At 34.7% G+C, this 17,551-nt stretch overlaps 1 protein-coding gene across 2 annotated transcripts in view; it reads right to left on the reverse strand.

Annotated features, from left to right (window-relative positions):
• LMO3 (LIM domain only 3) overlaps nt 1–16,362 on the reverse strand; it is a 75,292-nt gene extending 58,930 nt beyond the window's left edge. Inside the window, exon 1 of one of the 2 annotated variants that reach the window (XM_070619217.1) lies at nt 16,285–16,362. The gene's annotated coding sequence lies outside the window, so the exon portion shown is untranslated. Of the gene's footprint in view, nt 149–16,284 lie in introns of those variants that run through there. The other variant, XM_070619218.1, reaches the window with a different exon arrangement.
• Nucleotides 16,363–17,551: the final 1,189 nt, after the last annotated feature.

Genomic DNA, 17,551 nt, shown 5'->3' on the forward strand with positions numbered 1-17,551 from the left:
ACCTCCAATTTTTCACATTCACCCTTCTAACATTCCAAAATATCAAAGTATATCTCTCTCACTAAAGCTCCCCCTTACCGGACTCCACTCTACTCACTGTATTGACAGTTAGCTCTGCTCTAACCTTTGTAGTGACGCCAGTTTTAATGGCGCATTCAGTCCATTGACAGAGCTGTGTTTCTTCCCCCAGCCTCTCCTCTCCTCTCCTCTCCACCCTCCCACCCTCCCACCCCCTGAACCCTCAGAAACAAAAGGGTAAAAAAAAAATCCTCTAACTTGTATAGTTGGTACTTTTGATAAAAGGTTTCGGGGATGAGCTTTGGCAGTGGCGCTTCTTTTCTAATGTCTTTTTATCTGTATTAATTCCTCAGATGAAAACTTTAAGGAACAATGAAGGAGAGAGGTAGTGCTCTGAAACGGTGAGAAGAAAAAAATTACACAGCACACCTGGGACAGATGAAGCCAAACTAGTGCTTTTATAATGCCAATCAGCAGGGCTGTTATCATCTCTCTAATTAGGAAAGCAGCCTAAAACAGAGAGCACTGGGGAAATGGTAATGTTATGGTTTTGCACTTAAAAGGAGAGACATTTCCTGCACTGTAAGAATCTAGGATTGGGGCTGACAAGTCCTTTAATTAATGGGCAGGATTCCCTGTGTGTGCAAGTGTGTGTGCATGTTTTAATTCATAAAAGTGGACAAAGGGTGCTGGGAGGAGGGGGGACGGGGTGGTGGGGAGGAGGGTGAGTCCATTAGTTTGAAGATGAACAGAGTTCATAGCTACATTCATCTTTTTTTTAACCCCCAAAGGACTGAGGTGCAGAACTGGAGTGAGTCGTTTTTTTCTAGGAATTTGAATGTTTAACTGAATAAAAGCCCAAGGCCAAAAGCAAACACAAAGTTGGAGAGCACCCATATTTCAAGTTGGCAGACAGCTGCGTTCTGGCTTCTCCTTTGCACTGTCTTTTTGGACTGCTGTTTCACACAGTTCGTCTGGGCTTTAGTTTGGACTGTTCGCTCCCGCACAGGTGACTAGGAATCTTTTTCATTTCGCAGTACTAAAGAAACATGTAGCTTCAATAATTCTAGGAACAAGATTACTCTTACTGTTTAAAAAAAAAAATGTGGCCTAGTATCCTAAGAAAAAGAGTTAATATTTGTCTTTTTGAGGGTTTTGAAATTGAACACTTTGAACCTGGCAGCATCGGGTTCTCAATACTGTTTTAAATGGCTTTTTAATGCTTAGGAAAAATTCTCCAATGACTCTAAGAGATATTTCTCAATTTCTTCTTTCCTTCTCTCTGCAATTATTGGCAAATATGCATACACTTATATATCTTGATACATAACTGCGTACGGGGTAGATGAGTTCGATGGGCAGTTGATCTGAGGTTTGGTGAGATCTTACCTGATTTATAATTTCTTTCCCCAAAATAAATCCAAAATGCTCTATTGCCATCTCAGATACACCAGTGTGCTGCCTAAAAATAGATATTGTACTTACACGAGCAAACTAAAAGGATGCGGATTTTATGAAAGTTACAGTGATTGATTAAACAATCTTATCTTACATCGAACTAGTGCTTGACTTATAAATTTCACTATGTAAAATGAATAAGATTCTTAAGAAGAACATAGCTTATTCATTCAATTTTTTTTTTGGTCATAGTATCAACGTCTTTTTAAGGGAAACATAGCTTCAGCTCTTAAAATATTACTAAATTTAGAACTCCTAAATTTAACCTGATAAGAACTAAGGAGCTTTACAGCAGTGTTTATTTTATTTGAACATTTTGTAAACAAATTGGGGGGAAGAATAATCCTTAAAGAGATTAATGGTGTTAGCAGTTCTCTTAAAGACTTGAAATGGCAAAACAGCCTTCTTCTAAATCAAAGGAAGCAGAAAGTGAAACCAAGTAGTCTAATTTTCAATATCTCAATAAGATGAAAAGAATAAACCAAGAGGCGGCTCCCAGATTACTTTTATAATTTTTCAAGGGTTATTTTCTAGAATTTAAAACACAATAAATATCAGATGGTTAAAACTTATTTGAAAGAAATTTTCACCTCTTTTAACGAAAATCACTTCCTGAACAAAGCAGTAGTACACTACATTCTCATGTTCCTCCAAGCAGCTGGGGAAAGATGTTATATCTGAAATGTCCTCACCCAATTTATTTAACCATTAAACAACCAAACCAAGCTTTAATTCACTGATGATGTTTTCCATGGAGAATATTTTTTAAAAAGGGCAAATGATACTTTAGAAGGAAATGGGAAATGAGTTTTCACTCAGTGAGCTAGGGTGGCTATTAAACCTGAGAAATGATATTTTAGTAGGCAATACTTTACTTCAGTTTATAAGAAAGAAAAAACCAGCAAACAACAAAAACACAGGCTTGGTACATTTCTTCTGAATCAGTTCATAGGAGCAATTTGCTCTCAGCTTAAATTGCGTGGCATGAAAAAATTAAACTTTTCAGTGTTACCAATATTCTAAATGATCTCCCCAAATATTTGCTAATTCTTTACCCGCATATCACAACAGACTTGTTCGTATGTAATCACAAGTTAAGAGATCAATCCACCGCCACACCTACAAGTTTTGTAAGTTTTCATTGTTCGATCAAATTTCTCCTTCACAGTTGCACACTTCTGTTTCAATTTTCCACATATTGAACAGAATCATCAGCCACTGCTAACAGAAAACTTATCTGAGGCTTTAAAATGATAGTATCTTTTAGGAATCTGAGCCATCCACAATTCTGGCCATTGATAGTACCTCTTCAATTTGATCGAGAGATTTAAAAAAAAAAATAGTAATAATGCTTATGTGGAAAACATTTGTCACCTCTTCATATTTCAGAAACAAATTTAATATGTTTATCCTAGTTGAATTGGTTTAGAGGTAAGACATATACAATTCAAAAGAAGATGACATTTCATTTATAATCCTCAAACTGTTTCTTTGTGAGTCTGCATACTGGTTGGAAAGTTTACATCTATATATGGCTGGGAGCCAAGTAGATAGGCAATGCAGTTTGCCAAAGGAGCTAAGTTTAATTCAGATCATGGTCTTCCTTGTCTTTCTCTTAGTACTAGATTGCCTAATTATCTCCCGCCTCCCTGTCCCCCCAATAAATGGCTATACGGATTTTCAAGCAAAGTTTCAAGTATACGTCATTTCATTTGTTAGGCCCTCTGAACTGATATAGATAATGCAAACTTAAAAATATATCCATTTTCCAAGAGTAGAGATAATGTACAGGAAACATTATATGCTACGGTGATTAACATACAGAAGCTTCTGGAAAATGGTACCAATTATTATATTCAATATGGCCCAGCTCAAATTTTTTCACTCCTCAATGAAGAGTCATTAGTATTGTAGTTAATCTTCTCTGCTACTGTGCATCTGTAATACTTTGTGTGCTTTGTTGGAAGTTAATTATAGTCGGTCTGTATTGCTTGCTATAGTCTGAATGTTTGTGTCCCACCAAAATATTTCAATCTTAATGCTCAATGTGATGATTTTAGGAGGCAGGGTTTTTGAGAGATATTTAGGTCATGAGGGTGGAGCCCTAATGAATGGAATTAGCATTCTTATAAAAGAGACTCCACAGAGATCCCCCACTCCTTCCACCATGTGAGGACACAGGGAGAAGACACTGGCTATGATCCAGGAAGAGGGACCTCACCCAAATGTGACCATGGTGGCACTTTGATCTTGGACTTCCAGTCCTCCAGAACTGTGAGAAATAAATTTCTGTTGTTTGTAAGCTACTCAGTCCATGGTATTCTGTTATAGCAGTCCGAATGGACTAAGACGCTGCTAGACACAAATCCTGAGGATACAAATTTTGTCCTAATTACCTTTGCATTCCATACAGTGCCAAGTGAAGTGCCTTGCTCACAATAGGCATTTATTAAATGCAGATTACAATGATTTGTATTAAACCAAGAAGTCACAGTCCTGATGACAATATTTAAAGTGAAATTTTGAATCCAGTTATTGATAAAAATAACAACCTAAGCATATTGAAATTAGATGCTGCTTGACACTAGTGTTTAGATATTTTTCACACCATAGACAGTTTCAGAAAGCTTTACTAGAGCATGATGTAAAGGTTTGTTTTGTCACCTGTCTTTATGATTATATCATGCAGGACATACATCTCAGTGTCTGCAGAGTCTATCACAGTGCCTGACACATTGTAACCACTTAATAAATGTTTGCTGCCTGAATAGCTAAATGGAAAAATAAGAAATGAATAGGAAGACTCAAAGGATAGTATAGCTAAATAAAATTGTCATTACTTCAAATCATTAGCTTTGTAAGACTAGTGAAAAAGGAGACAGAAGAATGGAAGTCACTGGAATTTTCAACACAAGCTAGATTCACAACAGTTTCCTGTGATGTACAGAAATTTTGGGACTTTTGGAAGGTTCATAGTGGTAAGAATGTTTAGACCGATGATATTTATTAGTTGTTACTATCAGGTAAAAGTGACACCTTTAAGAGGCTTTATAGTGAAAGAACATCTAGGGGAACTTATTTTAAATAGTCCTAGGATGTAACTTTTGCTAATCATGTCTTAAGATACTTAAGAAAACACTTAAGAAAAAGACGAAACATGGCATCAAGTCTCAAATAACCTAAGGCTAGAATCTGGGAAGAATTTCCACTAACCAATGGTAGGTCAATTTTCTTGGCCTCCTTGGGTTTCATCTCATGACAAAGAGAACACCTAAAACAGATAAGAAGACACTTTGTAGTTCCCTCGTGTTATTCCTGTGGATACCCAGGGTGCATACCCAGGGTATATAGCAACCAATGAGAGAGAATACACATATGTTGATTTTTGATGTCTTTAAGGGTCTATTCTCAGACCTTCCCCACCTTCCCGATTGCCATCTTTCTTACCATTCAGACAGCGTGTCTTTCAGAAACAGCGGGGCAAGAGCTACAGAGTGGGACTACTGGTGATTTCTCATTGCATACTGACTGCTTCTCTCTCCATAAGCAGAAGTCTGAAGATAGTGACAAAGATATCCTGGATAAGCGAACGGCGGGACTTTTAGATTGTGTCTATTATATCTTCTCAGAGTTTCAGAGGACGAGACAGGAGGTAAGAGAAATTGTCACCTCAGTAGAGTGAAAGCCTGCTAGAAACAGAAAATTTTATTGCAGTCTGGGCACCTCAACTTCCTTTTAAGTTGTCATTTATTCATCAGAGAATGTGGCTCAGGGTAGTCCATCCATCCTATATTCTGAGAGTCACTGAGTTTAGGAAGTGTCCCATTCAATAATTTGTAAAGAGGGAGAAGAAAACAAAAGAATAAGCAATAAAAATTACTGTGGAATAACGGAAAAGAATGATAAACTTGAGGGCTCAAAGGAAGAGTATGTTTCTAAAATTGATTTCTTGTAAGACTCACCAGAACATTCTGACTCTTGTTTGCTATACTCAATAACATGCAAGAAGAATGAGCCTCCAAGAAGCAGGAACAGCAGGCAATAAAGGATACAAAAAGGAGTTAGATAAGCTAAAGAAGAATTTCAGCAAAATTAAATGTATAATAGGAAAATTAAGGCCCACATTTTAAAAGGCACTGGGAATACTGAACTATAGTAATGATAATACAGGAGCATGAATCAGTGATGTGAATGTTGGACGTGGGAAGCTATCCTAGAATGTACAAGAAGAGATGAAAATTATGAAAGAGAACATGATAGTTAAGAAGACCTAAAGTGGAGCTTTAATATGTGACTAATTATACACAATATGTGTTCCTGAAGAAGGAACCAGAACATCTGAAACAGAAGTCGTAAATAAAGATATGATAGAAGAAAACTTGACCAATGGACCTGGATATGCAGATTTGAGATACTTTACTAAATTCAAAATAAAACAATGAAGGAGACCTACAAAACTCATATTGACAAACTTTTGAATTGCAGGGGAAATGAATAATAATCTAAAAACTGTGAAGTATTCAAATAAGGGGAAAAATGAAAAGAAAGGAATATTCACAAAGGAAAAATGTATCCAGCTAGCTTCAGACGTGCAACCGTAAATATTCTAATGAAAAATGAAAAAATCTAAGAATTTTGAAAGGACAATATTATGACCTGATGATTTCACATCCAAACAAGTTATATTTTCTTCTATAATGATCACTAAATTATGATTTCAGATGCATAAGTGGTCAGAAAAAGCGCATTTATGTAACTTCACAAATTATTTGAAGAGTTGCTCCAAATTAATCTCAAAGAATCACACTTAAAAACCCAGAAATGGGAGAGTTGTGGCACAAAAGGATGTTAATGTTTTCCTGTCTCTATTTGATCAGAATGTCTGGAGTCCCTTTACATAGTGCATTGGTAGGATGATTGTGTAAGCCAGAACTTCTTTCATTTGTTGCTTTTCAACGCCCACCCCTTCACCATCACCAGGAAATGTATTTCTCATACCTCATTCTTCACTCCACAGTTCAGATGAAATTTCTCTTTTTTTATTTTGGAAGATTAGCACTGAGCTAACATCTGCCACCAATCATCCTCTTTTTGCTGAGGAAGACCGGCCCTGAGCTAACATGGGTGCCCATCTTCCTCTACTTTATATGTGTGATGCCTGCCACAGCTTGGCTTGACAAGCAGTGTGTAGCTCCGCACCTGAGATCTGAACAGTTGAACCCCGGGCTGCTGAAGTGGAACGTGTGAACTTAATTGCTGTGCCACTGGGCTGGCCCCCAGATGGAACTTCTCATTTGGTCCCATGACCTAGGAGCTAACCCGCACTTGTGAGATGGCTAAAAAATTATATTTATATGGCTGAGACATTATGCTTTGCAGAGAATCTGTTTGCTATACATAAAGTAATATATTGGCAATTTTTTTTCACTAATTTTTTTCTCATTAATGAGGCCTGTATTATGAGTAAGTTTGTTTTACAAATTAGGAAACTGTTCCTCAAGAAGGTTAGTTGACTCTCTTAAAACCCTACGCTTCGTAAGAAATACATTTGAATTTGCATCTTCTGACTTCAAATCAGATATTTACTCCATGACTTTTCTAATTTGACTGCCTCATGGATTTTCAGAAAATGGTATTTTATATTATATTTTTTATTTCATCAAAAAGAAATAATCTTTATGTCACTTAATATTTGCAATTAGTTTAACCTATATCGTTCAACTCTCAAGTGTATAATTATCCTCCATAAGGATATTTACATCTGAAAAATCACTCTTGTCATTTCCAGTTGGTGTGATAGATTCCAGACTGCTTTTTTTGACATCTATTCTCTTGATTACTGTTAATCAGATTACAGCACAGCACTACAATTTTTGAAGTGAAATTTGAGAACCATTAGTTTTAACTACAGTAAAACATTTTACAAGACAAATTTTGATATAATTTCACAACTGTGAAGATTTGCTAGACTAGTACAAGGAACTCCTATACATATTTACCCAAATTCACCAATTATTTGTATGTTGCCCCATTCACTTTATCATTCTCTTCTCTCTCTCTGTATTTATATATATGTGCATATTTTCCTTGAAGTATCGAAAATACATTGGAGACATCATGTCCTTTCACCCTTAAATACTTTATTGTGTGTTTCTGGGGGAATAAACCCAGACATTCCCTTACGTAATTAAAACTCAGTTATCAAAATCAGAAAATTTACCATCAAAAAATACTGTTATCGAATCCTTAGTCCACATACCAAATTCAGTAACTGTCCCATTAAGATCCTTCGTAGCCCACCTCCCTCCTTTCCCTGTCAAGGATACAATCTAGGCTCATGCATTGCATCTAGTTGTCATTTCTCTTCTTTTCTTTCCTTATGGAAAGCTTTGAAATCCAAAACACATTTCTTTTCATAGTCAGTGAAAGTTGAGGCAAACCAGTTGTTCACTATCCTGTTTTACACTCAGACTTATCTGGGGAAATTTATAAAACAGTTTTTCTATTCCCACACCACTCTTACTGGCTCAGAATCCTAGGAAAGGGATTGCTCCAGACCTTTTTTGATTGGTTGTTTGTTTTGTTTTGTTCTTCAAAAGATTTAGCAATTCTGATGATCAGCTTAGAATCGCTGAGGTTGAAGAATGATAAACTTGAGAGAGGACAACCCTGCTGGAGCTAGTAGTAGAGAAGAAATAGTGGAGGATAGAGAGGAATGAACAAAGGAGAAGGAGGACATAAGAGGTGGAAGACTTTCCATCAGATACTGAGGAATGTTTACCCCAAAAGCATAGCTAGTACAGACAGCTCTGGGGAGAGTAAAACAAAGAGGTCCAGTTGACTTTTATAATTTCAAGATCCGTGAAAGCAAATTGTTTCTCAAACAATCATGAGCTATTCTGCAAGAAATCATTTCTGTAACCATGTAAATTTGAAGAACAAAATTAATCCAGTTTCTTCCTCAGAGCCTTTAATATATTAATATTCATCATAAATCTACAAGAGTACAAAGCATTCGCCCAATTTGCTAGACCACATAACCCTTTTTGGAAGATAGCCTGTTAACATCAGTTTCATTGTCTAATTGCCTTTAGAAGTTGCACTGAATTCTGAAAAACTGCACCATATAACCCAGCTCAGATATCCTTAAGATTGATTCAGAAAGGTAAAATTATAAAGAAATACCTTTTCTTCTCTTGTTCTTAGTTTAGGATTACATATAAGTAAAGGAAAACCGATACAACAAAGTCATACAGACAAAAAATGGTGAACAGAACTATACATGAACAATTCAAATGGCTAATGAGGAAGAGTATAAATGATTAACAACATGAAGGTGATGATTAGCCAGGTCAAATAAAATGTACTGTGAGGCAAAAAGTGCGTGATGTTGAGACCTTTACTCCTAAGGATTATTCTGCTTACCTCTCATCACTAGGCTATAAGGACTAATATTAACTTTTACAAACTTTGTTTATTAAAAGCTCTAAGTCCCATTGGAGTTCCCATAATTTTTTAAATTCCACAAAGGTAAAAAAAAATCCAATAAAGTCTGAAAATCCTAGTTAGTTTGAATAAGAGACTTGGTACCTTTATATCGCCTCTAAAAAGAAATATTAGAGTTTTCCCTCTAGAGAAACCAAGGAACATAGTCATAAAAGAATACGGATTGGCATTCTGGATTATCTCCAGTATTGCAGTTTAAGGAAAGCAAATACATTTTTATACTTTTAAGATTCTGTCATTATTACATTATTACTCATGTTACTCATATTATGGAGACAGGGTGGGAATTGGCAAGAGGCTTTGACTTAACTGTGCTTTGCTGGTGGTTTTCTTTCTTTTCTTTTTTAACTTTATTGAGGGATAATTGACAAATATAATTGTATATATTTAAAGTGTACAACATGATGATTTGATATACATACAAATTGTAGAATGGTTACCAAGATCAAGATAATTAGCATGTCCATCACCTCACATAGTTAATATAGTTAGCTCTTTGTGTGTGTGTGTGTGTGTGTGTGTGTGTGTGTGGTTTGAAATGCTTAAGATCTATGAATTTGCTTGTGTCACTTGTATTTAGCTAAGAGTTTGCTGGGGCTGGAACATCCAAGATAGTTCCTCATCCTCCAGGGTCTCTCCTCCATAAATCACCTTTCTAGCTTGAGCTTCATCACACCTCTACTTGCATCATGCTTGCCACTGTCCCCTTGGCCAAAGCAAGTCACATGGTTAAGCCAAGCCTAGAGTGGAAAAGGACTATAAGCATGTAAATACCACGAGACATGGTACTTTAAGAGTCACCAATGTAATAGCCTGCCACAAGGGAGAGAATTTAGATGTATTTCTGTCTGTGTTGGCCAATCATTTACATCTCATCATCCATCTTCAAATACTGCTTCTTTAGGTAACGGATGAAGACAGTAATAAAGAAGATGGGTGTACATTTATAAAAGTGCTTAGAAATATTTTGGGACATATACAAATTTTGTGGCTAAGGAAATTCATTACTCTAATTAGAATCACATGTTATTTGAATAGCCAAGACTAGAACTGAGAGTTGAGCTCTTTCTAGTATATTGCCACTAAAATTAATATGATAGTTAATATCATAATGTAGTAAAAGAAATTTGGGGCTAGGAAAATTATACACAGAGCTGCCATTAAACTGTGTGCCTTTTAGGATGTCGTTTAAATTTTCTAGGCCTCAGCTTTTGATACATTAAAAGAAATGTCTTGAGTTGGATTACCTCTTAGCACCCTTCCAGCCCTAAAATTTGTCATGTCCTTAAAAATTCTTTGAGTAGCATTAGAAACATGCAAAAACTAAAATATAACACAGATTCCCTCATCAATTAGTCAGCTGTGCCAGGGATTGTGACAAATACATAAACATTGATTTGTGGTTATGAAGATTCTAATTTAACCAATTGGGCCCTTGTAGCTGCCTATTAAAATCTCAGTCACAACAGAAAACATGGTCAGAGGGTGTTTCCATGGTCTATATTCTCTTAGATATCACCAGATAGCATCATGATTAGAACTCACTAATAATCAAGGTTCCTATATGAGGCCTAGAGGATACTGTGTATAAATCTGCAAGTATTATAATTAAACAAAGAGAAAGAGGGTTTACATTGTCTGAAAGTGATGGAAGTCAAAAATGCTTGGTAATCCCTGGTCATCAAAGATAGAGTACAAGAGAGTATTCATTTTGCATTTTGAGAGTTATTTTCTTGACTTTTCTACACTTAGATATTTTTTACACTTGATCTGCCCTTCATTACTTTCTTAGTCCAGAAAATCCTATGCATACTAGTAAGTCTGGATCTGGATTTATCTTCTACAGGGCATCTCCCTGACATTAAGTCTGTCCTGCTCTCCCCCTTCTTGTAACACTAACTGTGCCACTCCTCTGGCAACTATTTGGCACTGTTATGCATTGTAATTCAGCTGCTTCCCAAAAGTGTGTTTTTCTCCATAATCAGACATAAAACTCTTTTGAGGACAGAAGCTGTGTCTAACATTTCTTTTGCATTCCTCTTGGCAGCATAGCATACGCTGGGCACCTGGTTGCTGCTCAATAAATATTTATTGCATGGATAAATAAAGTAGGTTACATCAGGGAGCAGGGTGACAAGGCAGATGGTTCCCAAATGACAAAAGCCCCACTTGTTCCTCCTAGAAGTGATGGCATATTTTGATAATTTTCCCATAAGATTCCAGAAAAGTCTCTAAGAACTAGAATACACAGTTAGGGAAACTGGAAAGTAGAGATCTTCTTTTCTTGGAAATTGTAATGTACAGTTCAGCAGGATTGCACATACAGGTTTCCCTGATTCCCTCCAAATAGAAAATACACCTAAGCAGCACAGCACAGGAGTGAAATTTCAAGCTTTCTCTCATGTGTGTAGAAAGCCACATGGTGGCTCCCACCACTAGTGATTTCAGATTTGTGTAATACTTCTGTTTTGACTTTTTACAACTTCTCAAAGTTGTTGGCTATGTATTTTGTATACTGTTGTGTATTCAAACTGTTAGTGTGAAGACTATTACTTCTGAACTTTCTAGAACTGAAAGGGACAGAAAACAAAAAGATAACGCAAATAAAAATAATGCAACATACTGCTAATGATTTTAAATCATCCTGACACAACATTCCTAAATATCACGTGAAATTATTGATAAGTTTGAAAAGATATGCCATATTGCAGTACTAATACAGTGTCAGTAGCATTTTTTAAAATAGTCAACAATGTTTAGTATTTGTTTATACATATGGCATGCATTTTAGATGTAACAGCCGGGAAAACCTCATTATTATAGACTTCGCTGGAAGATCTCTGAGGTCCCTTCCAGCTTTAAAATGCTGAATATAATTCAGAATTTATGATAATTTGAACTGGGCTAGGCTGAAATTTACTTTTGTATGATCTATGAAGCAAGGATTTGCTAATAGTGTAAACAAGATTGCTTGAGGCTTTTAACCAAGCTGTTCTTAAAGATTTTAACACATTGTGTGATACAAATGGGTCTGACTAATTTCAAATGATTCCCACCTATTTATTAAAGCACGCAATGAAAGTCTGTTACTTAGAAGTGCTTTTATTAGCAGCTAAATTTACTGTGTGAATTTGAAAGTAATATATCTGCATTTCTTATTAGAGTCTATAGTTTATTTTTTAATTCAGATTGGTTTCTTCAAGGGTGGAATATATCAATGAAGTTTATCTATAATCAGAAATGACTATTTAAAACACAATAGTCTATTTCAATAGTTTATTTTTACTTCTTCTTTATTGTATCTGTTCTTTATCACCTTGATCTATTTTAAAAATATATTTATTAGGCATTGATATTATTTCACTGCCAACCCAGGTGAGATTGGGCTTTTCTGGCAACCTAATTACTTTTTGAGGAACATTTAAAAGCCCAGAGCTTCTTATATTTATCTAATATATAATTCTAATATCCGTTTACAACTCTTCAAGAGTACAATGAATTAATATAGAAACTGTAAGATTAGGTTGATTCCTATAAAGTCTTAGTTTTTTTTTAACAGGTTGTCATCTTAATTTGGTTTTCGTGATGTTAAAATAATTCTCCATGTATATAAAGGCTAAGAAATAGTCTACACTGTACTGGGGAACTGAAAATTTACTCTAGGCAACAGGGTTTGACAATTTATTTTACTTAAAAATAGCAAAAATTCTTCTAAAGATCTGTACAGACTGTACATATGCTGTGCTTTATAAAAATGAATTTAAAAAATATGTAATCTGTAAGATCTTATACATTTTAGAATGATAATTTGAAAATCTTTGAATTTAAAATGCAGTGTAGGAAATATTTGGTATCACTTGCTATAGCTAAAATATGAAATCAGTTCTACCAGCAGCCGTCTCCATAAAAATCTCTGTGGTCTCCCTCTGCAAGCATATTTTCCAAATACCATGGGTTTTCTGGGAACATGTAGGACAGTGGAACTTTACAGCACCATTGGCTAGATTCGAAGGCCATGGTTTATACTAATAGGCAATAAAGCTTATGATAATATCAATGACGTATGATTCAGTGCAAGACTATTATCTCTATAGTGCTTTAAACATTTCAGAACATTTTAAACATGTATTATTGCAGTTTTCAGTTAAATCACATTTATTAAATATCTGATGTATTGCATGTCTTGGCCTAAGTGCTCTGGATACATTACCATCCTTGATCCTCAGAAGAACCTGTGGAATAGGAGCTATGATTATCTCCATTTAATAAATGGGGTAATTGAGGCCTTCAGAGAGAGAAAATAACTTGCCCGAGAGATGCTCAAGTATGTGGCAGAGGAAGCACTTGAATACACATCTATCTGTCTTTAAAACCTGTGCTCTTATCCTTCAAGTTACATATTGCCTTTCTGAATAAAGGTTTTTTATTTATTTTTCTCATGATGTCACTTGCACTAGTTATGTTAATGCCTTAATCACTCCATGTAGGAAATACGAATAAGTCACTAATGTTGTTAAACAATGAGAGATATTTTTTGAAAAGTCATGGAATTATTCTATTGGAAGAGGTGAAGGAACTAGTCTAAAGCCTTAAATGTTTTGGATAATGGTCTAATAAAATTTGAATATAGCTATTGAGACATTTTTTTGCTCGTCAGTCCAAGTGGGCATCTTTTAAAATTCCATCTGATTCCATCAATTTTTCAATGTTCAATTCTCCCTCTGAATTTCTTTATACCAATGAAACGACTTCTTGTATCTCATTCAGTTCAGTACCTCTCCTTCATGCTGGTTGGTTGGAAAGGGTGAGTTTCACTCATTGCGTCTTAACATAAAGGAAGTGCAATGATGTAGAAAATATAATCTTTTGAAGAAATATTGGTTTCTAGAGATTCTAATCTACTGGGCTTAAAATTTAGTGATCTCTAAATTGAAATTTAGTGATCCTTTCCTGCTTCATCTTTCTCTTTTTGTTCTCTAAAGTGAGTATTACTCCGGATTTTGCAATGTGTCATCGAAACGCAAATAGCACCGAAGTCGAAGCAAACTACTTTGATGCTACCATTTTAATCCCAATGGCATTTTGGCTTGGTGGTTCTTAATAAATGAACTTGCTAGAAATAATCAAAATAAGATGAAGAAAGGTTATACCTGCACATGAAAAAATTTGTTATTAACTAAAAAGAGATGAAGAATAATATCTTATTGAAATATTTATGTACAATATTAGATCCAGGAAAATTTATCTTGGTAGAATAATAACCCCAAACAAGCCATCATAAAATATAATTATTAAAAAGTTTTGATTTGGACAAAAATTGATTTATTAATCAACTGATACCAATGAAACATTTTCAATAAAAGAAAAATAATAGAAATCAGGAAATTATTTAACTATAGTATATAACAATTTGATCATGGCGTTAAAATGGCTTAATGGATTTATTCTAAAGAATACCTAAGATATTTATTCTAAAAAATGAATAAAAATGTATCAATGTTTCCATAATGATAAAATATTTATGTTTGTAAATAGGGAGTCAAACTATCAAACTGTCAAAGTTAGGTCTCAAAATATTAACCCATCAAATGGTGGTGTAAAAACAGCAGGTTCAAAATATTTTGTATTCTTCCCAAATCTATAGTTTCCATTCCAAAATTTTCTCACTTATAAAGTGAATGTGATAATGATAAGTGAATGTCCTGCTTACAAACTCATGGGATTTTTGTGGGGATCAAATGAGGTGAAAATTATAAAAGTGCTTTGTTAAATTCAAAACATTATTTAATGGCAATTATTATTTTAAAATCCCAGTTAGACATTCTTAGGTGAATGCGTAATTAATACAAACTGAACTTATAGCATATTCCCCAAAACTTAATCTCTTTCTGTGACTTCTTTACTCTGTCAATGACACCACAGTTCTAACAGATCTTCAGGATTTGACAGTTGAAAGCTCAGAATTCCTTGGGATTCCTTCTGCATCATACCCACAGAAGCCGAATAGAACTGCAAGTCAGTCAGACTACAGATGCCACAAACAAATAGGTGTCACACCTCAACTGCTGCTCAGTTATGGACGTATTCCATTTTATATAATAGACACATTTCTAGAAGTTGCAGAAATTTATTTTTTTTACAAATGAAACTCTAGACTTTATGCAAAAAAGTGATTTTAAGGAGTCTACTTTGAAATTTTGGGTAGGGTGAAAAATTCATTGTCACTGTAGATTCGTCTATATGTTCTATCATTAAAACATGACTCACGAATGTTTTCCTTTTTCAGAGAAACTCTTGTAAAGGACATGCCAAATGTAGTTCATTGAAGAGTTGCTTCTCTGGCAAAGCGAGCATTCGATGATCCATTGAGTTATTGTCACTGTGGTTATGTGGTTTGGTTTTCTACTTTATATTAAACCTTAAAGCTTTAAATAAATGAATGTGATTAATTGAAAGTTTTAAGCAGTAGTAAAACAAGGGCAAAGAAGAAGGAACAAAGAGTTTTCTTGTACTTTATATTTGAGGCAGTGCAGATGACATTTAAGATATAACTGTAAGGGACAACTAAATTATAGTGACCATAACGTAGCTGTGTGGTCAATTTTATTTTCAGTGGGACTTGGAATAAAACAGTATGTCAGTAGAACAAATTTTGTTACCCAGGATAACTGTTGAACATATTTGAGTGAATTCAATGCGTGTCAAAAAGGCACATTAATTTTTTTAAATAATAAAACTTTAAAAAATGATAATAATGCATGTTATTAAAATTGGTGCAATAGAGTCATCTCAAGCATTTGCTTTCTTATGATAGGAAATTTTTCTTATTTGTAGTTTTTTTTCACATGATTTCATCATTTCTTATATATTCTTTAGAAATTTCTAAGAATATCAATGAATCCACATTGATGTGATTATAATCAACTTAAATAACACGGTCTTTGTTCAACTGTACAGTTAAGCACATACTTAAGCTTTCCTATGTAGCTACTGAAAATAAAAAGTGAGAGACCCAAGTCTTGGGTTTTCTGTCTGACTAGTATAATAGAAGTCAAATCAATGCATGGAAAATACTTTAAAATATCACAATATAATTCTTTAAGTATTTTAATGAAATCTAGGCCTGGCAATAGGTAAGGATATAATTCAAAAACAATGAAGGCATCTAGACTAATAGGACAAGCCACATGCATTTAGGTTATAGCTTTTAAGATGAAACTATATGGATTGCCACGTTTCTCTGTGGAGTGGGGGAAGAAGCACAAAAGAAAAGAATTAGAACAAAAGTTTTGTATTACTCACCCAAAGCTGCTTTGGACCAAGTGGGAATCTGAGTGGTACAAGCAGCACCTTGATTTTTTTAATGCCTAAACCAGATATGGAAAGAAACCAATTCTCTAACGAATGATATTAGTCTGTACCGGTCTAAGAGATAACACACATTAGCATGTTGAGTCACAACGTTATTTCCAAAGTGTAAAGTTCAAGTGGATAGTGGTGATAACCAAGCTGACCTCCGTCCCAGCAAAATACATGTATTTTTCATGAAATGGTTGAAGGTTTAATGACTAAAGTTATGTTTTTATGTGTTTTTTAATTTAAGTGATCAATTCTTCTGTATATTACAGAAGTGACTATATAGTCTGGATTTCCAAATCAGTCTAGATTTCATAAAGATGGTCTCTTTTAAATGAAAGCAAGTCTCTAAATGTATAACTAAATGTAATTTACTCTTTAAATTTGTCGTGTGTAATTAAGTTTACAATGATAAAGAAAAAAGAAGTCTGTTATCAGTCATGCCCTGGTTTTAGATCTAGAATATATGGACATTTTATCTATGACTTAATATCGTAATATTTTAATTTGTGTTTTCATTAATTACCGGCATATATTGTACCTTTTACACTATTAGTTGAACTATAATCTTCGAGGTCCTCAGCTATCATTTACTGGTTTAAACAAGGAATGTTTGAAGTCTAAATTTGCCTGAACTAGATAGTGGGATGTAAACATTTGCTTCCTTTCAGCCTTGAGTGATATCTTCTCTATTTTCTCCCTCAAGCCTTGTCTTTCTTCCTTTGTCATTCTGTGGCACTCCCACAGGATTAGCAAAACCAAGTCATGATGTTCCTGTCCATCTGTCTGCTCTTTTGTCGTTGTTCTCATTCAGGCCCTTGTTATTCCTCAAGTGAACGATTAAACTTTTGCTTTCCATTTCTGCTTTTGCTTCCATTCCCCAGTCTATGTTCTGTTCTGCTACCAAAACTATCTATCCGAAATTTGAATCTAACTAATTACTTACTCTGTAGAACCTTTCAATGTCACTCTCAGGTAAACGATCACCCTCTCCAGACTATTACTCCATACCTCACAATGGATATTCTAGTCACACTAGGTTGTATATCACTCCCTATTACTCCACTCCTTTGATGTGCACATCCCTACCATATTCATACATCTTCTTCTCATATTGTATTATTGGTTAAGTAATAGGGAATGCATTCTTTTTTTTTTTAAGGATTGGCACCTGGGCTAACAACTGTTGCCAATCTTTTTTTTTTTTTCCTGC

The sequence above is a fragment of the Equus przewalskii genome, chromosome 5 (assembly GCF_037783145.1).
Source record: "Equus przewalskii isolate Varuska chromosome 5, EquPr2, whole genome shotgun sequence".
NCBI classification, from domain to species: domain Eukaryota; kingdom Metazoa; phylum Chordata; class Mammalia; order Perissodactyla; family Equidae; genus Equus; species Equus przewalskii.